General features: G+C 43.6%; 1 protein-coding gene across 2 annotated transcripts in view; it reads right to left on the bottom strand.

Moving 5' to 3' along the window:
* The window catches only part of fbxl4 (F-box and leucine-rich repeat protein 4), a 105,424-nt gene extending 100,096 nt beyond the window's left edge, over nucleotides 1-5,328 (bottom strand). Inside the window, exons 1-2 of one of the 2 annotated variants that reach the window (XM_078212631.1) lie at nucleotides 5,168-5,315; nucleotides 3,373-3,504 (exon numbers count right to left, since the gene is read on the bottom strand). The gene's annotated coding sequence lies outside the window, so the exon portion shown is untranslated. Of the gene's footprint in view, nucleotides 1-3,372; nucleotides 3,505-5,167 lie in introns of both variants that reach the window. The other variant, XM_078212633.1, reaches the window with a different exon arrangement.
* Between the last annotated feature and the right edge of the window lie 16,768 nt (nucleotides 5,329-22,096).

The following is a 22,096-nucleotide window of genomic DNA, read 5'->3' as shown; positions in this document are numbered from 1 at the left end:
GATTTGATTTTGACACAGTAAATGTTTAAATAAAATGCAAATAAATTTAAAAAGCAAACACAAACAATATATCTAAACATGTTTTTTCTATCACTCTGTAAAAGGCATGTTTTGGCAAGGATTTCTTGCATGAACACCTATTGCTTAGTAAGCGCTTTTATAATACCTGTTTGCAAGAGTAGTTTTGCTTTTTAATCAGGTAGCATTAGTGTATTTTCAATATTTTCTTTTCAAAAGCAGTTTAACAATACATATGAAAGGTACAGTAACCTAGTGGCTATGGTGTTAGTCAAGCAACCTAGAGGTTGAATTTGAATCCCACAACAACATGCCATGAAATTACATTGAACAATTCTGATAATGTGTGGGATGGCACCAGGAAAAAATTAAAAACTGTCCATCAAACACAATTGGTTCAACAATGCCCTTCAAAGAAGTCCTGCTACCTGCACCTAGTCTGTCCTACATGTGACTTCAATAGCACTATTTGATTGACTCTTGATGCCCTAGGGCAATTAGCAATGGGCAATGATGCCTGGCCAGTGTTGCCAAGGTAAAAATAAAAGCTTAGCATACACAAATAAAAAAGGCAAAGTATGTTTTTTACAGCAACACAAACTGTTTAATTTCAAAGAAGTTATAATGAACCTTTAGAAAACTCTATTTCAGCCTTAACTGTAGTATTATGTCCAATCCAGGGTATCAGCCTTTAGGAAGGATGTAGACATTTCGGGGGGGGGGGGGGGGGGGGTGCAGAAAAGATTTCCTAGGGTGATTCCCGAGATGAGGAGGTTAAGTTATGTGGATAGATTGGAAAAGTTGAAGCTGTTGTCCTTAGGGGAGAGAAGGTTGAGAGAAAATTTGATTACGATGATGAGGGATCCAGACAGAGTAGATGTGGAGAGAAACTGTTCCCATTCACAGAGGGTTGACAATCAGAGGTGACCAATTTCAGGTGACTGGCAACAGAACCAACATGAGGAAAAAAACTTATTTAGGCAGGGAGTGGTTAGAATCTGGAATACACTGCCTGAGAGTGTGGTGGAGGCAGATTCCATCATGGCTTTCACAATGAAACTGAATAAGCATCTGAAAAGAAAATAAATTGCAGAGCAGGTGGGAAAGGGTGGGGGAGTGGGACTAGCTGAATTGTACTTGCAGAAAACTTCTACAGTGCTAAATGGCTTTCCTCTGTGCAGTAACTATTCAATAAAGCCACATTAAAAAATATATGTATATCCACTTGAATTTTGACCACACCATCAAATATTTGAACTTCTGTATTTGTTCTCTGGATTTAGAAGCCCAGAATATTTTGCCACATATAACTTCATGACCAATGGAAGCAAATATTAAAGCTATAATTTAATCGTAGGTAGCTTTTTTATTCTTTCATAGGATGTGGACATCACTGACAAGGGCAGCATCTGTTGCCCATCACTATTTGCCCTTGAACTGAGTGGCCATTTCAGAGGGCAATTAAGAGTTAACCACACTGTGGGTCTGGAGTCACATGGGTAGGCCAGACCAGGTAAGGATGGGCATTAATGAGCCAGATGGGTCTTTAGGGCAATGAATGATAGGTTCATGGTCACAATTACTGAGACTAGTTTATATTTCAGATTTATTGATTGAATTTAAATTCCACAAGCTGCCATGGTAGGATCTGAATCTGTGTCTCCACCTGGGCCTTTGGGATCACTAGTCCAGTGACATTACCACCATCTCCCTTTGATGATGGGTACAAAGTTCAAGTGTTTTACGGACATCATCTGAACCCCAAGATGAAATTGGATCGATTGTTTATAATTTTTACTTTTTCTACAGTATATTTTAAATAATGTCAAGAAGTATGGAGGAAGAGAGAAATGTATGGGTTCAAATACATAATTCCCTGAAAGTGCAAGTGGAGGAAGAAAAACCCATGAAACATATGAGCAACACTTTGGATTTTATAAATTGGTCATAGATTAACAGAGTGAAAAAAAATAATAAATAATTTGCACAAAACATTAGTTAGGCCACATTAGGGTAGTGATCAGTTTGAGTGAACTTTTACAGAAAGAACATTGAAGCCACAAAGAGTATTCAGTATAGATCCACCAAGATAATTCCAAAGGTGACACTTGAGATACTGGGACTATTTATAGTGGAGCAGAGAAGGTTATGCAGAAATTTAATACAGTTGGTTTTGATACAGTGAATGGAGAAAAACTGATTTTAATGTCAGTGAGGAGAGGTCATCATTTTCAAATTACAAAGGAGAGCATGCAAAAGAGAAATGGCTTTAAGCATAATTGCTTGAGCACGAAACGTTTTGCCACAGGGAGAGTTTGAGGCAGAGACCTTTTAAGGAAAAATTGGTGAAATATTTAAAGCAGAGTATACAGGGCTATTGGGGAAGAATAGGATAGGAAGATTAAAGTTTTAGTTCAATCATAGTAGCTGCTGATATAAAAGTCACAAGAACAATGCTCAAGTTGCCAGTTGATCACATCATCCTCCTCCAACGCCTCTCCACTGTCATCCAGCTGGTGTTCTCACCTAGTTCCATTCTTATCTATCTATATGTAGCCAGAGAATCATTTACAATAGCATCTGTTTCTGCTCCTGCACTGTTAGTTCTGGTGTCGCCCAACAGTCAGTCAGTGATTTCACAGGTCTACTTGCAAACTTTGTGTCTGTCACATTTGACTCAGAGGTGAGCTTCTGACCTTTTTTTAATGCCATGGCTAAACCTGCCCATCTCCAGCTCCATATTATTATCCAACTTCATCCCAGTCTGAGCTGAAATCCTCATTCATGCCTTTGGTATCTCTCAACTCAACTACTTCAATGATCTCAAGGCTGGTCTCCCACATTCTACCTTCTGTAAACTTCAGGTCATCCAAAACTCTACTGCCTGTGTCTTAATTTGCAGTAAACCCCATTCACCTTCACCCGTGTGTTCTGACTTACACTGGTCAAGCAACATCTTGATTTTAAAATTCTTATCCTTGTTTTCAAATCCCTCCATGGCCTCATCCCTTCCTATTTCTGTAATCTCCTCCAATCCCACAACCCGCAGATACCTGTGCTCATCTAATTCTGACCTTTTGAGTACTCCTGATTTTAATCACTCCACTACTGGTGGCTTGTGCCTTCAGTTATCCGGACCCTAAGCCCTGGAATTCCCTCCCTAAAGCTCGCTGCGTCCCCACTTTCCTCCTTTTAAAACACTCCTTTAAACCTTAATTCTCTGACTTTTGGTCACCTGCCCTAATATCTCCTTTTGCCACCTGGTGTCATACTTTATTTATAATGCCCCTGCGAAGTGCCTTGGGACATCTTATGTTAAAGTTGCCATACAACTATAAGTAAAGCAATACTCACTGAGACATAAAACAGGACATATGAATGCCCAATCAATGGATACTATACTGGGTCAGACCAATTATCTGAGAGGAACACGTCTCAAACACCTCCTCAGAAGAAAGACTACCATTAAGATAGTGGAAGGCTGGTCTGTGCAAATAGAGAAAAAATAAAAATCAACACAGACTATTAAACTATACAAATGGAAAGAACCAGTCTTCAAATAAACCAGGAAACACCCATGCTCTAAAGTTTAAAACATGCATTGACTGGCAATCCTATCCATCCTGAACTTGAAATTTAAAAAGATGGGTATTTACATTGCACTTTTTACAACCACATGATGTCCCAAAACAGCCAATGGTGTCATTGTTTTGCAGTGTAGTCACTGTTGAAATGCAGGAAACACAGCAGCCAAATTGCACACAGCAAGCTGCCACTAATAGCAATGTGATAAGAACCAAATAATCTGTTCTTGTGCTGTGAATTAAGGGATAAAAATATAAACCAGGAATGCTGCTCTTCTTCAAAATAGTTTCATGGGATATTTTACTTCTACCAGAGAAGGGAGGTGGGCCTCAGTTTAACATCTCATTTGAAATACGGCATATCCAACAACACAGCATTTCCTCAGTATCAGGCAGCACTGGAGTGGGGCAGCCTTTATCTTGTGCTTAAATCCTGGTGAAGGAACTCCAATTCACAAATTTCTAACCTAAGAAGTGAGAATACTGAGCCACAATTGATAGATACATTGTGGACTGACTAAATACCAACCAGATATTAACTTTAAATACAATATATTGTCATAAAAATCTAAATGCCTGACAGAAGCCTAGTAACTTTCCCAGAGTACACTGAGGGAACACAGTGCAGTGACTAAGGGATTTTCACAGTAACTTCACTGCAGTGTTAATGTAAGCCTCCTTGGAACACCAATAAATCAACTTAACTTACAATACACAGCAATTAAAAATAAGATGGATGCAGAATGGGGGAAAAAAATAAACTAATTGTAAATCATCTCAACTGCCTTACAAGTAACGTAACATAAGGGTAAAATGCTGGGGGAAGCGTCTGTGGAGAGAGAGAGTTAACATTTCCCATCCCTATGACTCGTCTGGGGAGCCCCAAGTACACTTGTTACGCTCACACGTTGAAACCTGGAGTTGCATCATGCAGTGGTCCTCTCCAGTTTCCTTCCACTTTGCTACTGATGATAACCTAAAGCCACTTGTCATCGATGCGGTGGTGGTAGTAGTATATGTAAACTGGGCTGGTGAGGATGTTTATAAAGGGCGTTAAAAGAGGGAGGGGAGGAGAGGGGGGGTACTTTTTGTTTACTTTGATTGATTGACACATCAGCAGGTCTGCTTTGAGGTCTTTGCAAGAGCCAGGTGTGGTGATAACCTTCTCCTCCTCCCCCTGTCTTGAGGAAGATGACGATGGTACAAGCTGGCGTGCAGGCATGAGGAGGTGGATGATGCGGCTGTGGGATGAGGAGACAGTGGAGGACATTGAGTCGGGGCGGGGGGGGGATGGTCGGCCTCGCTCTCTGATCCTCGGCCATTGTTACCAACATTGTGGAACTGGGAGGCGGAGTTCCAAACTCCAGCTGCACACATTCCCCTGTCAGTGTGTCTGTGCTCCAACCCCCCCAAACACCGGCACGGCAGCTCCCTCCCTCTCACACACACCCTGTCACAGCCAGGCTTAGGGGAGGAGGGGGGGCCTCTTGGGGCGCGCTACAAATACAACATATACTCCCCCCCCCCCCCCACCTCCCTCACAATAAACCCACATTTACTTGTACCTGTCGCTCAGCATTTACAGACGCTGTGTAACTGCGTGCAGAACGGATGGTTTGTTTATTAAGCAAGTTTTATCCATTGTTTTATTCAGTCACAGGACTTGCTAATTTTTTTTTGCCTCTCTTTCCGCTCCCTCCGTAATGTAAACATGTCACTTACATCCGGGAGCTGCGGGCAATCCCCGCCAAGCATGCCGGGAATTGTAGTCTCCTCAAAGCAGCTACCAGTTGAGTGATTAGAAACAGAAATTGCTGGCCCTGTTTAAGTTTTTAAAAAAAAATTAGTGTCGTAAGTAGGCTTACATTAACACTGCAATTAAGTTACTGTGAAAATCCCCTAGTCGCCACACTCCGGCGCCTGTTCGGGTACACTGAGGGAGATTTTAGCATAGCCCAATATACCTCAGCAGGCACGTCTTTCAGACTATGGGAGGAAACCGGAGCGCCCGGAGGAAACCCACATGGGCACGGGGAGAACCGAACACAGTGACCCAAGCTGGGAATCAAACCCGGGACCCTGGCGCTCTGAGGCAGCAGTGATAATCACTGTGCCACCATGTCGAATAATCTGTTCTTGTGCTGTGAATTAAGGGATACATATAAAACAGGGATGCTGCTTTTCTTCGAAATAGTGTCATGGGATCTTTTACTTCTATCAGAGAAGGCAGGTGGGCCTCAGTTTAACATCGCCTCTGAAATACGGCATATTCAACAGCACAGCACTTCCCCACTTCTCAGAGAGAGAACAGAGCCAATGTTTATCCAGATTCAAAATGACGGCTCTATTCTCTCTCCACAGATGCTGTCAGACCTGCCGAGATTTTCCAGCATTTTCTGTTTTTGTTTCGGATTCCAGCGTCCGCAGTATTTTGCTTTTATTAAAGTTGGTGATTATGTTCACTGTCCCCCGCTCCCCCACTCCCTTTCAACATTCATATCAAAATGAAATCAATTTGCCAAGATTTGTCTTTTAGTTCACCTCTTTAAACATGTCCATGAGCTCCTATGATACTCGATGTGATGATCAGGAAGGCAGCACGTGATAAATCACATAATAAAAGTCCTCAGCTTATTTCTGTCAAAGTGTAACTCTATACCAGCAAACATGTATCCAAACCGAATTACAGGTTATCCAGCAATCTAATTACAGGGCCTTGAATCCATTTTTTAAAGATTGTCTCAAAGCCTGCAAAGGATGTATCCCCACCACTTGCCCAACACCAGCTCATGCAGCCAATACAGGCATAGCATAGCTTCAGGAGGAAACTCCTGGTGACAGCAGGATGAGGCCCTTATGTGGCCATTATTAGTCAATACCTGAATCAGCCAGCAGAGCGAGCATGCCAATACTGCAAAGCAAAGCACCCCCAAAGGTGAGATCAATGTCCTGCAATTTCAGTCCAATACCACTAAACGCACAGGAACGCTCTTTCTCAGGCGATGACAGAAGAAATGAAGGAAATGGCAAGGAGACAAATACAATGTTTATCCACAAGAAACAGTTAGAGTAGCAACTATTGGCCAACACAATTACCAAATTGACCAACTTCAATTCAATACAAAAGAATGGAATAAAGGGATGAAATCGTACCCAAATGCCAGAACAATCTCTAATGTACAGGAAGAACCAGGAATGACAAAGCCAATCACTCCTCTGACTGTAGCACATCAAGATATGGAAGGGTCCCAAAGCCTCCAGACTACTTGAACCTTTGAATTCAAAGACTTGAAGGAGGAAGATGGAGAAATAATAATATTGTAATGACAATGTAAATGTGTGATACTAATAACAATGTCAGACATAAGATAAACTATAATCACTTAAAATACAGATAAAGATACAGATAAGATAAAGATTTGAGGGGAGGTGTAATACAAGCCACAGTGAGAAGTCTCACAACACCAGGTTAAAGTCCAACAGGTTTATTTGGTATCACCAGCTTTCGGAGCGCTGCCCCTTCATCAGGTGAGTCAGGAGCAGCGCTCCTGGTGTTGTGAGATTTCTTACTGTGCCCACCCCAGTCCAAGGCCAGCATCTCCACGTCATAGTATAAGTCAGGCATATACAAGGTTAATGTGGGACTGAGTCCACAGTACTGCCCACATATCATGTAAGAGAGCACATGACCCGCACCCAGGGTCGATGTAGTGTTGAAGAGCTATGTGCAGTCCCAAGCATGGAGACAACTCCTAGCCTGTCCCCTTTATTGTTTATTTGTAAATACTTCTAATAGTTAACAAAGACTTACTTCAGACTACAGAAACTTCATTAAAATCCATTGAGATGTAACACCCACAACAGAATCCTGCATTAAAGAAGTTGAAACTTCATCTTAAGGAAAGGAAGATTGAGAGCAGATTTGATAGAGGTGTTTAAAACAACAGCGTCTAATTTTTACACTCCTCCCAGTGCCCCTTGGTGGGGGAGTGGGGGGGGCGGTGGGGAGCATATAAAACTGCCTAGATGGGTTCCCTTCTGGATCCCGCCTGCCCAACCTGAACATAATTTTATATGGGGCCATGATGTGGAGATGCCGGCGTTGGACTGGGATAGGCACAGTAAGAAGTCTCACAACACCGGGTTAAAGTCCAACAGGTTTATTTGGTAACTTGGGCTTTCGGAATGCTGCTCCTTCATCAGGTGAGTGGAGAGTTGATTTCACAAACAGGGCATATAAAGACACAGACTCAATTACAAGATAATGGTTGAAATGCGAGTCTTAACATGTAATCAAGTCTTTACAGGTGCAGACAATGTGAGTGGAGAGAGGGTTAAGCACAGGTTAAAGAGGTCTGAATTGTCGCAAGCAGGACAGTTAGTAAGATTTTGCAAGCCCAGGCAAGTCATGGGGGTTACAGATAGTGTGACATGAACCCAAGATCCCGGTTGAGGCTGTCCTCATGTGTGCGGAACTTGGCTATCAGTTTCTACTTGGTGATTTATATGGGGCGGCTGAGCGTTTGGAACGGAAGCCCACCCTTGCCCTTTTTAAGGTCCACCCAGCTTCAATTTTCAGGCTGATGGACGCCGGATAGCTGAGGGTGCAAAATAGAAAAAGAAAACTCACTGTTTCCAGGGGAGGAAGCTTCCACCAGAAGCCCCTTTGTGACCAGGGGTGCCCTCCCATTCATGGACCTGACACCTCTGGACCTCCCTCCTGCCTTGCCCCTCATCCAAGACCCAATAACTCACTCACCACCCTCCTTGAGTCCTCAGGGCATTCCTTAACCTATCCTTGCCTCCCCAGGACTCTTGACACTTACCTCACACCAGCTCCCTGCACTTTGTCCCAGAGTAAGAGTTTTCACAACACCAGGTTAAAGTCCAACAGGTTTATTTGGTAGCAAATGCCATTAGCTTTCGGAGCGCTGCTCCTTCATCAGATGGAGTGGAAATCTGCTCACAAACAAGGCACAGAGACACAAACTCAAGTTACAGAATACTGATTAGAACGCGAATCCTTACAGCCAACCAAGTCTTGGTTGGCTGTAAGTAACCATTCTGTAACCAAGTCTTGGTTGGCTGTAAGGATTCGATTCTAATCAGTATTCTGTAACTTGATTTTGTGTCTCTGTGTGCCTTGTTTGCGAGCAGATATCCACTCCATCTGATGAAGGAGCAGTGCTCTGAAAGTTAATGGCATTTGCTACCAAATAAACCTGTTGGATTTTAACCTGGTGTTGTTAAAACTCTTACTGTGTTTACCCCAGTCCAACGCTGGCATCTCCACATCATGACTACCTTTGTCCCAGACACAGTGCTGCAGTGCCTCTTCTGGCCACTGCAGCACTGTGCCTGAATGTGCAGAAGAGCTGTCAATCAATCTGTTTGGCCTGCAGCTCTCCAAGGCAGGACCTCCATCCAAATGTGGACAGAAATCCCGCTTGCTGCCAATCACTGGTCATTTGAGTCATTTGAGCTGGACTGTTGGAGTTGATGGGGATACGTTCCCTGCCGACCCTCTGAAAAAATTCAGGCCAAGAGGTCTGGACAGAGTAGATCGGCAGAAACTGTTCCTAACTAGTAAAAACATGGAGAATCAGGGCAAGACCTGCTGGGAGAATGGGAGGGGCTATAGAGACATAGTGTGGGGAGTGAGACTGATTGGATTTCTCGGAGGGTCAGCATGGACTCAATGGGCTGAATATCTTCCTTCTGCATAGAAGATGTGGACTCCATGACTACGAATTTTCAGGATTATTCATGCCACAACATTCCCATATTTGTTATAAAACTCAATAAGCTGGATAAGGTCAAATAAGTTAAAACATAGCTACTGTGTCAATCTTGCTAGGCTTACAATATCTAGGGAAGTATTCAGATTGTCAAATCATGTGTATGATTTCCTGTCATCAAAGTCTTATTTTATTGGGCATGATAAGCTAAAAATTCTTGTGTTTTGTTTTAACCAATCACCGCGTGCTTCTCGAATTATCTCAGAACATTTGATTATTGAATCTTGTACAGTTGCCCACTGGGAGAAGCATTTGTGGTTAGCTTATATTATCTAAAATGATGGCTAATATAGCAATCATTTCTTAGCGGAGCAGAGGGATGGTACAGCTGTAGACACCTGTACAGTAGATTTTTTTCATTTTAATGATCATTCCACAATGATCAGTATTACGTATTATACAAAATGTTATGCAGTTTTTGATGTTCAATAGATTAAACCTGAACTACTTTTATAAGGTAAGGAATGCATTACGTCTTAACATACTGTATGCTGGATTAGCTAAATGGTTTTATAAATGAACAATTCAACAAAGCCAAATTTAAAGGTTGGTAGGAATCTCGCTGTTCATTCATCAATGAGCTGCTTTGTTTTTTTTTAAACAAAAATCTTATTCAGTTATTTGAAGTTGTAAAGCATTCAAAGAATTGTACATTAACACAGTCCATCTTGGTATTTACCCTCTAGTTTCATAAGATGCCACTGGCAGTGCGGTAGCTACAGATAACAGCTGACCGAAGGCTGTCCAAGCTAAAACAATGGCAACTCTTTTACAGTACGGCAATTGTTTCCTAACAATAATGCTTTTTCATTTTTGAATGTCAGCAATTCAGAACCTTGATGTGTTGGACCATCAAATAAAATGTTTTCAGAGACAGTTTAGTAATTCAATAGTAATTATTTGAATCATTGCTGGCAAAGGATGGTTTCTAATGAGCTCTTGCCCGCTGTGGATTCCAGGGAGACTGAATTCTCTTTGTGTTGACAAAGAGGCCCAACTCACTGGAGAACAAGAATGGCTGGACAAATCATTCATCTATGCAAATGCCAGTAGCGAATGGTCAAATGCATTTATTACTAACCTCATTATAGTAAACAAGACAAGAATCATGACTGGCAGTCATTGACATGTTGGCAAGGATGATTTGTGCCCCTTACTAGTATTCTGAGGATAGGAAAAAGCCTGCCACCAGGGACTAGTTTATGAAAGAGTATATGACACGTAGTTAGGTACTTGAAACAAATTTGATTGACAAACATTATTCAGTTTTGGAAATACTGTTTTCTATTTAATTAAAGAATGCACTAAAGCGAAAGTAATAGTCATTACTTATAAACAAGCATTCTTATTCATAAATATTTTGAACTGGTTCTTTATTTCAACATTGAAAATTCACAGATGACAATCAGCAATAAGAACTTTGCAGCATATGTATGGATTAAATAATAGATACAGTATTAATGAGACATCCAATGTACTGGTTTAAAACCAAAAATGAAACCCATAGATATTCTGATAAAGCTCTTTTGAATGTAGAAAACATTAACATAGAAGATTCTTCAGGGGAATTTGGTTTGTTGCTCAGAATCTCAATTACAACAGTCGCGCATACAAACCATGATGAGTACAATTACTGCTCCCCTAGCAAGCTTAGTTAATGAGGTGCCTTCTCCTTTCAGCTGGGAATGTTGGCATGGATGTGAAATTGTGAAGATATTGGAGAGAGAGTGAGCGCATGAAAAATACTATCTCCTGCCACCACACAGGAACCAGAGGTCGGTGCCACTGACATCATCATTGGGTGCCTGGAACAAGATGTTGGCACCCACACTACCCATTGGCACATGCTCAATCCCTATTGATGGCATCATTGAGTGCCCGTTGCCTGTTGAACACATGCCACCCACTTCCTTGCTCTACTCATTGTTCCGCTCTCCTCTCTGTTTGCCACTCTGCTCACTGCCTACCTGACTGCTCACCATTTCACTCACTGCTATACACAAGATCCGAACACTTCAGTAAACTTGTGCCTTACATGTATATCTAAGCTTTAAACAAACTGCCCTTTCTGCATTACAAGTAGTTTAATGTTCTTCAATGCAGGCAACTACTGCAATATTTTTGGCAGTGGTGTCGCAGGTGACTGCCCGTGTGGTCAGCGTGTGTGTCCTGCAGTTATGGTGGTCGCAAACACAGAACAAAACATGAATAAGATTGATTCCAGAAGTGAGGAACTTCAGTTACTGAGATTGATTGGAAAAGTTGCGACTATTTCCCTTGGAGAAGGGAAGGTTGAGAAGAGATTTGATAGAAGTATTCAAAATCATGAGGGGTCTGGACAGAGTAAATAGGAAAAACTGTTCCCACTGGTGAAAGGATCGAGAATGAGAGGGCTCAAATTAAAGTAGTTGACAAAAATAGCAATGGAGACATGAGGGGAATTTTTTTTCTTGCAGCTAGTGGTTAAGCGTTTTGGTTTACCAGCCTTTGCTGGCTGGAAAGCACAGACATTACTTCTCTTCAAAATTTCATATTTTCTGAGATCTTAATTTAATATCAATACTCACCAGTTCCGGCCTGACATTGGTTTGATCATTTAAATGTGCTAAACAATAGTTAAATGTAGAGGCCCGGTGATCACCGGTGGTAGGCCCGGTGATAAGTGGCCACATCTAAATAACATTCCTTTCTCCCAGGATCTTAGGCAACTTTAACTAGAATAGTGATTTCACCATGCCTTCACCAAGTCAGTGTTGCATAGCAGCTTATAAGTAGTCAAATGTCATACTTCACCAGGAATGCTCTCCTGTTTCCCTGATACCTGCTCTCAAAGGGAGGGTTGACTCTTTCAGGTCTAACCAGATGAATGGGTCAACAGGGAACAGAGGCATGAGAACACGTGGTTGCTCTTCAATGCAGATTGATGAGGCATGATCATTCTCCTGCCCCACACCTTCGCGCTCACCATTCACACATCATAAGCCATAACTCCTGACATCTTTATCGTGGCAAGGGCCTGAATTTTACATTCAGGGTGCACCCAAAGTTGCCACAGCCAGGAGCAGATTTAAAACCCTCTCCTGGTTGAGATCACGTTATTAACACAATTTAAAGCTGGGCAGCCAATTATGATTCAATGGAGGCCCAGCTGGGGAGTGGGGGTTATGAGGGGGAGGGGTAAGGGTGGTGGTGGCGGGGGTGTTTAAAAATTGAAGAGGCAACTGGCAGCTCCTTGAAAGCTGCGAGGGGTTGTGCTGGGGTGGGGGGGGGCGGGGGGGCGGGGGGGGGAGGTGGGAGGAGATGAGGGAGCTGTCTGCAACCATTATAAAACCTTTCCCGTTGCCTGGCAATGGCATCAGCAGCTAGTGGTCATGGAATGTGGGAGGAAAGTCAGGTGCCATTCTGTGCCTTGTTTCTCCGATGGGATTCCTGGTGGAGGAGGTCAGTGCCAGGTAACACAGTCAATGATCACAGCCAAGGTTAGTGGGCATGATGTGGTGTGCCACATGTGGCTACAGTGTCACAAAAGGTTCAGTGATCTTCTGTGGACAGTAAGGGCAAGTGCATAGATGGCATGGACCTGTGCGGAGAAATGTAGTCAGGTGCCCATTTCTCTGAAGGGTCTGAGTGTGTATGCTAACTGACACTGAAGCCTACCCAGCTAAGGCTGGACTGTCAGCACAATAGATCACAGTGCATTGGAGGGGTGGTGTGCCACAGTGACATGGCCTGTTTAATGCTGGGTTGGGAAGAGGGGATCTGAAATGGACCTTCAGGGAGGCAGAACACTAATCAGGCTTTCTATTGTTTCTTGTCAGGAGAAGACAAGTCACAAGATGGCAGAGTGCCACAGAACCAGTGGGGGAGTCCCAAATCTGTTTGTGCTAACAAAGCATGAAAGTGATTAACTGGAGCTGGTGTGCCACTGGCCATCTTGCTCCTCCGGTCATGGTGATGAAGTGGGTCATGGACAAAGGTAAGAATGCAGGTCCCAGGCGCGTGTGCCACAAGTACAGGAAACATTATGGGCTCCTCTCATCAGAAAGGAGCTGTTGCAGCCAGAGTATCCATTGAAGTTCCAATGCAGATGGCACCATGCAACACAAATCCATTATCTCCTCAGCACACCTCGCATGTATAGTGACTATGATGATTGCATTTACTGATCTCCTTCCGCAGATGTGCCATCTGCAGGAGATGAAGGTGACCCCAAGAATCCCCCGTTAAGCTCCCAGGAAGACATTGCTGCTGCACCAGCATCTAACCATCTCTCTGAACCAAGCACCAGCACCTGCCAATGGGCATTAGATTGTCGGACCCGCAAGTTCATGCATAATGGTGAGGAAACTGCCTCTTCCAAGAAAGTGGCTGTTCTCATGGAAAGGCAGCAACAGGAGCACAATCTGGGATCCTGGGGTGGTGCTTGGACCTGCAATCTAATACATGATTTGCAATCTAATACATGATTTGCAATCTAATACATGATTTGCAATCTAATACATGATTTGCAATCTAATACATGATTTGCATAGTCAACATGGATTCGTGAAGGGTAAGTCTTGCCTCACAAATTTAATTGAATTTTTTGAGGAGATAACTAAGTGTGTCGATGCAGGTAGAGCAGTTGATGTCATATACATGGATTTTAGTCAGGTGTTTGATAAGGTCCCCCATGGTCGGCTCATGAAGAAAGTAAGGAGGTGTGGGATAGAGGGAGATTTGGCCGATTGGATAAGTAACTGGCTATCTCATAGACTAACACCAGGTTAAAGTCCAACAGGTTTATTTGGTAGCAAATACCATAAGCTTTCGGAGCGCTGCTCCTTCGTCAGATGGAGTGGAAATTTGCACTCAAACAGGGCACAGAGACACAAAATCAAGTTATAGAATACTGATTAGAATGCACTTGATTTTGTGACTCTGTGCCCTGTTTGAGAGCAAATTTCCACTCCATCTGACGAAGGAGCAGCGCTCCGAAAGCTAATGGTATTTACTACCGAATAAACCTGTTGGACTTTAACCTGGTGTTGTTAAAACTGTTACTGTGTTTATCCCGGTCCAACGCCAGCATCTCCACATCATATCTCATGGAAGACAGAGGGTGGTGGTGGATGGAAAATTTTCAGACTGGAGACCAGTTACCAGCGATGTACCACATCGATGTACCAGTGCTGGGTCCGCTGCTATTTGTGATTTTTATAAATGACTTGGAGGAAGGGGCTGAAGGGTGGATCAGTAAATTTGCAGATGACACCAAGATTGGTGGAGTAGTGGAGGGCTATTGTAGGCTGCAAAGAGACATTGATAGGATGCAGATCTGGGCCAAAAAATGGCAGATGGAGTTTAACCCTGATAAGTGCGAGGTGATTCATTTTGGTAGGACAAATTTGAATGCGGATTACAGGGTCAAAGGTAGGGTTCTGAGGAATGTGGAGGAACAGAGAGATCTTGGGGTTCATATCCACAGATCTCTGAAGGTTGCCACTCAAGTGGATAGAGCTGTGAAGAAGGCCTATAGTGTGTTAACAGGGGGATTGAGTTTAAGAGCCGTGGGGTTATGCTGCAACTGTACAGGACCTTGGTGAGACCACATTTGGAATATTGTGTGCAGTTCTGGTCACCTCACTATAAGAAGGATGTGGAAGCACTGGAAAGAGTGCAAAGGAGATTTACCAGGATGCTGCCTGGTTTGGAGGGCAGGTCTTATGAGCAAAGGTTGAGGGAGCTAGGGCTTTTCTCTTTAGAGCGGAGGAGGTTGAGAGGCGACTTAATAGAGGTTTATAAGATGATGAGGGGGATAGATAGAGTGGACGTTCAGAGACTATTTCCTCAGGTGGATGTAGCTGTTACAAGGGGGCATAACTATAAGGTTCGTGGTGGAAGATATAGGAGGGATGTACAAGGTAGGTTCTTTACTCAGAGAGTGGTTGGGGTGTGGAATGGACTGCCTGCTGTGATAGTGGAGTCGAACACTTTAGGAACTTTCAAGTGGTTATTAGATAGGCACATGGAGCACACCAGGATGATAGGGAGTGGGATGGCTTGATCTTGGTTTCGGAAAAGGTTCGGCACAACATCGTGGGCTGAAGGGCCTGTACTGTGCTGTACTGTTCTATGTTCTATGGCGCTGGTGTTCTGGTTTGAGCTCTCAGTTAATGATTATTTGCAAAGGAGACAGTGCCATTGGCTCAAGTGAGCATCGATGCCTCAGATGCCTAGCTGAAGGTTTGCTGGCTCAATGCACCCCTGGTGTCCCTGCCCCCTGAATGTTCCTATCATCCAGCTTGATATCCTCACCCTGAGCCTTCCCAGGCTCTCCCTCTGACCCACCACTGGAGATATTCTTGAAAAGCTGAAAAATTGCTAAGAAATTCAGCAGCAACTCTGTACTCACACAGTGAGGTGAACTGGCAATGACAGAGAAATTGATGAATATCCAGGGGCCTTTTATCCCGTCCTTGGATGAGGAAATGCAAAATCGTGATACGCGCCCACGCATTTTGCCTGTGTGATGAGTTAAAAATTGCATGGGCAGTGTGAAATTGCTGTCCATTGCCTTGTTAATGGCCTTAATTGGCCTTTAATTATTAGTGGGCGCACGCCTGATTTGCACAGGTGCCCACCCACTTTGAAATCGCATGCGTGCGCAGTGATGCTGGGAAGCACATCCAATGTCATTTTAATGAAATTTTACATTTGGTCTGGTCGACCATACACCCAACCCCCAAATGTAAAATTCTGACCAAGAAGTTACAAGGTTTCTTTGTTGTACACTCACTGAGTGTGCTTCAGCTGGACCATGGGTTGCTGAAATTCAACCACTTGGGACCCTGCAATTATCAAGACCCCTAAAGGTCTCTTCCCTTGATGACCTTAGCATTAGAGCAAGACTGTGAAGTGTCGCCAGCAAAGGTAGAAATCTTTCATGCAGAGGTCTGATAAAGCTGGCAATACATTGCATTGATACATCACAGTCCTCAAGACAGTCTAGCACACAGGCCCATTCTACACTCTCTCTCCTAATTCACTAAAAGTCCTGTCATTCAATGAGTTCCTAATCAATCTGAGTGCTAAACCTATATCTGAGATCTAGTGATACCCTTGATAAGGATGCTAGCAGGACAAATGACTCTCCAGGTAGGGTCTGACAAAGACTTCAGCCAGATGAATGCACACCTCTTAAATCCAACCCTCAAATCCCTTGTGCAGTCAAAGCTAATGTGCCCGTTACCTCTTTACTTGCTCTGTTCAGCTGGATGGTTGTTGAAATTGACAAAGCACCAAGGAAGGACATTCACGATTGAATGTGTCCACCACATCTTCCACCAGACAGTTAGGGCAGCCTGTTGATTTTGATTGTTATGAAGGCAGTGTTCAGTTATAGTCTCTGACCCCTGAAACTGCATTCACAATGAACCTTGGCACTAAATGTGGTTAATTTAAATCTTCACGAATAATTGTGCCATCCGCCTACAACAGACATCAAAACAACGGCAGCAGGAAATGCAATGACCTTGATGAACACCTTTCCTGAGATCACAGCATGATGAGCTACAAGAAATGGTTGACATGAGGAATGGCAGGACAACACACTGACAGCTAATTGGTGGCCAGTGCTTAATCTTGCACATGTGGGATTATAGATACTCATACTGTGGGAAGACTGAACCAAAAGGAGTTCAGGATCGGACTCTGCTGGGGACCAACATCCCAAATCTTAAATGCTCATGGAGACTGAAGCAACTATTAGCAAGATGGAATCCATGAGACTTATGAAACTTAATTCAACATATATTTACAAGTGTCCAGACTATATACAATGGTTGTGTATCCATGCCAGCTTGTGCACCTTTAACACCTTTTAATTTTTCTAACTCTACTGCCACATCTGAGCTTCTGGCCTGCAGTGAGTGTCTAGCTGTCTGGGACCTCTTTAAATATGGCACCCAGACGTTCGACGTCCATGAAGTAACGGTGGAGTGGGCAATTTTGTGCCTGCCCCATCACAAGATTCACCTTGCTCTTCACGGATACATAAATGATGACCTGAACAGTACAAGATCACACGTGTTCAGTTGTCTTGCCGCCCAGCGGGAATCAGTCCGACACCTCTACCCGCCACCGAACTTAGACATCAGAGTGGAGAATTCTGTCCTATGTATCAGTTGGCATGAGTAGTTGTAATGCAGGAATTCGTTCTGCATTAGCAGCTTTCTTCTGTGTACCCATGCCTTGTTTTGGGAGAGAATCAAAAGTAACATCTGGTAAGGTTCCTTCACTCACTAGCCAACTAATTTAACAATGAGTTACATTTTGACATTGGTGTAATGGTAAAAACACAGTTCATGCCAATGCTAACAGATGTTGGTTCTTGATGCTAATGCTTAAATTGTGTGTTAAGCCCAATGAGGCAACTATAACAAGGGCAAATGTCTCACAAAAATTAATCCTGGTGATAGTTCTAATCAAAAAAAAGCCAGGAAAGGTTATACCTGATCCCCAACGTGCAAGCCTTCTGATGTTTGTTTCATTTTCCAATAAGCCAAGTTCACTGTAGGGAAAAAGAAAGTTCTGAAGCATTCTGTTAACTGATAAACTAGAAAGCGAGAGAGGAAATGCTCACTTACACATTCCAAACAAAAATAGTTTATGGTCGCTGCTTATGAAAGTTTGAGGCACTAAGTGGTTGACACTTCTTTAGGTACAGAAAATGCTGGAAAATCTCAGCAGGTCTGTGGAGAGCGAAACAGTGAAACAGAGTAGAAGGTCAGGGGTAGGTGGGAGCTAGGAGAAATTGGACAAAGATGTCATGGGCACAGGTTAATGGGAGTGTTAATGGCAGTGTAAAAACTTAGAGAAGGTTCTGACAGTGGCATAAAGATAAGATAGCAGGATGTATCAATGGCAGAACAAAGGCCAGCATGCTGTGGAAGCAAAACTTTTTTAAAAAGTGACAGATGGGCCTATGGGGGAGGGGGAGGGTCATTGGGACAATGTTAAGTCCAGAAGGCTCTGAAGAGCCTAATCAGGTGAGGTGCTGTTCCTCCAGTTTCCATTGGGCTTTACTGTAACATTACAACAGGCCAAGAACGGACATGTGTCCATTACAGCAGGATTCTGAGCTGAAATGGCAAGCAACATAAAGGTCAGGGTCATGTTTGCGGACTGAGTGAAAGTGTTCCCCAAAATGATCAGCCAGTCTGTGTTTAATCTCTCCGATGTAGAGGAGACCGCATTGGGAGTCGCAAATATGGTAGACCAGATTGAAGGAGGTACAAGCGAAATGCTGCTTCACCTGAAGGGAGTGTTTGGGCCCTTGGATAGTGAGAAAGGAGGAGATAAAAGGGCAGGTGCCATGGGAATTGGATGAGGAGCTGGGGGTGAACCAGGATGTCTTAGAGGGAGTGGGTACCTGTGGAATGAGAGGGGATCTGATTATGTATACAAAATACTAAAAGGGATTGATAAGGTAAACGTTGACCAACTGTTTCCCCTTATGGGGCAATCTAGAACAAGCAGCCACAGGTATATGTTGAGAGGCAGTAGATTTAAAACTGAGATGAGGAGGAATTTCTTCTCGCAGAGGGTGGTGAATTTGTGGAACTCGCTGTCCCATAGCGCAGTGGAATCTGAATCGTTGAATGTCTTGAAGAAGGAGGTAGATATATTTCTGATATAAAAAAAGCAGGTTAAAGGGATTTGGGGAACAGATAGGGAGGTGGATTGGAGACCAGAGAGAGATCAGCCAGCTCGAACGGCTGAATTACCTACTTCTGCTCCTAATTCCTATGTTCCTATGAATGCTGACAGGAGGGGTGAGGAGAAGATCTTTTTAGTGGTCGCATCATGCTCGGAATCGTGGAAGATGATCCTTTGAATGTGGAGGCTGGTGGGGTGATATGTGGGAACATGGGGGGCCTTAACGTGCCCTCCATGACACCCTCGTCTACCCTTACGTTTTGCTTTCACAGAGCTCTGACTCTTGTTCTACTGTGAATACATTCTGCTATCCCACCTTTATGCCACTGTTAGCATCTTCTTTAACACTCTCTTTGTCTTGTGTCTATGACATCTTTGTCAAATCCGTCCGAGCTCTTACCTCTCTTTCACCTTCTATTTTGCTCCATCGGCTTCACCCGCTCTTAAACAGATTAAAATTAATCACACTTCTCTCTCTCCTTAGCTCTGAAGAAGAGCCATATGAACTTTAAATGCTAAGTCTGTTTCCTTCTCCATGGGTGCTGCCAAACCTGCTGAGTTTTGTCAGCATTTTCTGTTTTTGGCATACAGTCAGGAGTCAACACCCTCCTAACTGTATGTCACTGTGCTGCCATCTCTGCTGAGTCTGTCCTGTTGGTGGCAATGGCTGCTCTTGTAGCTAGGAATGGTGATGGTGGTGTCAGGACCATTGTCTGTAAGGTATGATTCCGTGATACTGTGTCAGGCTGTTGCTTGACCAGTCTGTGAGACAGCTCTCCCAATTTTGGAACAAGCGCCCAGGTGTTAATAAGGAATTCTTTGCAGGTTAGACAGGGCTGAGTTTGCCAGTGCCTAGGTCAATAGACCATAAGACCATAAGACATAGGAGCAGAATTAAGCCACTCAGACCATCGAATCTGCTCTGCCATTCAATCGTAGCTGATTTTTTTCTCATCCCATTCTCCTGCCTTTTCCCCATAACCCCTATCCCCTTATTAATCAAGAACCTATCTATCTCTTTCTTAAAGACACTCAATGACCTGGCCTCCACACCCTTCTGCGGCAAAGAGTTCCACAGATTCACCTCTCTCTGGCTGAAGAAATTCCTCCTCATCTCTGTTTTAAAGGATCGCCCCTTCAGCCTGAGATTGTGCCCTCTGGTTCTAGTTTTTCCTACCAGTGAAAACATCCTCTCCATGTCCACTCTGTCCAGGCCTCGCAGTATCCTGTAAGTTTGAACAAGATCCCCCCTCATCCTTCTAAACTCCAGTGAGTACAGACCCAGAGTCCCCAACCGTTCCTCATACAACAAGCTCTTCATTCCGGGGATCATTCGTGTGAAACTCCTCTGGACCCTTTCCAAGGCCAGCACATCCTTCCTTAGGTATGGGGCCCAAATTGCTCACAATACTCCAAATGGGGTCTGACCAGAGTCTTATACAGCCTCAGAAGTACATCCCTGCTCTTGTATTCTAGCCCTCTCAACATGAATGCTAACATTGCATTTGCCTTCCTAACTGCCGACTGAACCTACACGTTAACCTTAAGAGAATCTTGAACAATGACTCCCAAGTCCCTTTGTGTTTCTGATTTCCTAAGCATTTTATACTGGGTGGTCTGTTCAGTTTCATTGCTTTTTGTTTTCTTTCTGCACCACCACCTGTTAATAAGCATTTGTGTTCATCCTCAAAGTAGCCATTCCTCGTGCACACTTAAACCAAGATGGCCCTTTGCTCTTGAGGCTGGTTAACCAGATAATGCAGCTCAAGAGCATCCTGGCTCAAGATGGCCTGGAAATCACCCCGTAAGGAAATTGGTCCTGGATTTCTTTAGGTGCAACTCGTCCCATCCATCTCCCTAGAACTGACTCCAATGTCCCAAGAATCCAAAGCCTTTCCTCCTGCACCATCTCTCCAGCCACACATTCATCTGCTCTATCCACTTATTTCTATATTCATGTATGCACAGTATTGGGAGTCACCTGGAATTAACTACTTTTGAGGCCCTGCTTGCTAATTTCCTACCTAGCTGCCTAAACTTTGACCGCAAGACCAGATTCCTCTTTCTACCAATGTTCTTGGTACTGATGTGGACCTTGATTGCTGGCTGTTTACCCTCTCACCTCAGGGGCTGCTCTGCAGCAGTTTCACAACATCCTTGAATCTGGCACCAGGGAAACATGATATTAACCTGGATTCGCATTTGCAACTGTAGAGACACCTGTCTGTTCCCCCATCAAATCTCCCATCACTATTGTTCTTCCAGTCTTCTTCATGCCTCCCATGGACTTGACTCTGGTTGCATTCTCCAGATGAACCATCTGAAAGGGTGCACTCAGGGATTCTTGTACTTATTTATTTCTTGTATTCTTCTTATCTTGTATTTATTTCTTCCTGACTGACTGGTGGCCCTCAATTCTCTCTCTTCCTGCATTCTCTTAAGCTGCAGGGTGATCACATGTGTAAACATGTTATCCACAAAGCTTTCAATCTCATGAATGCACTGGAGTGACATCAACTGCTGGGCAAGCTCCAAAACCCAGAGCTCAAGCTGCTGCAGCTGGTGACACTTGCTGCACATCTGGTTATCCAGTACACAGGAAAAGTTCTGGCAATCCCACATAGAACAGAATGCACACTCCAGGGGTTGGAGCTGCCCTGTCATTCCTCTATTAGACAATAAAACGTATTACTTGTTTTTTATGTTGTCACTTAAATATTGGGAGGTTAATTGAAATGCTTTACTTGAGCCGTATGTAAACCTTGAATGATATATAACAGATATATTTTTAATTTCCTAGTTCCTTGGACTATCATCCTAACTTTGTAGAAAGAGAAATCGAGCTACAATACTCACCAATCAACTCATGGCCTTCCTGTAATGTCACAGTTTGATCATTTTTGTCTTTCCCTCACTGCATGATCCTGACCTGTTACACAATCCTCCCGGTCTGCTTCACTGCAATCCTGATCTGCTTCCCATTCCTCCTGGACTGCT

Source organism: Mustelus asterias, chromosome 5 (assembly GCF_964213995.1).
Source record: "Mustelus asterias chromosome 5, sMusAst1.hap1.1, whole genome shotgun sequence".
In the NCBI taxonomy this organism is placed as follows: domain Eukaryota; kingdom Metazoa; phylum Chordata; class Chondrichthyes; order Carcharhiniformes; family Triakidae; genus Mustelus; species Mustelus asterias.
Note: the sequence above shows the minus strand (reverse complement) of the source record. Positions and strands in the feature narration are given on the sequence as shown.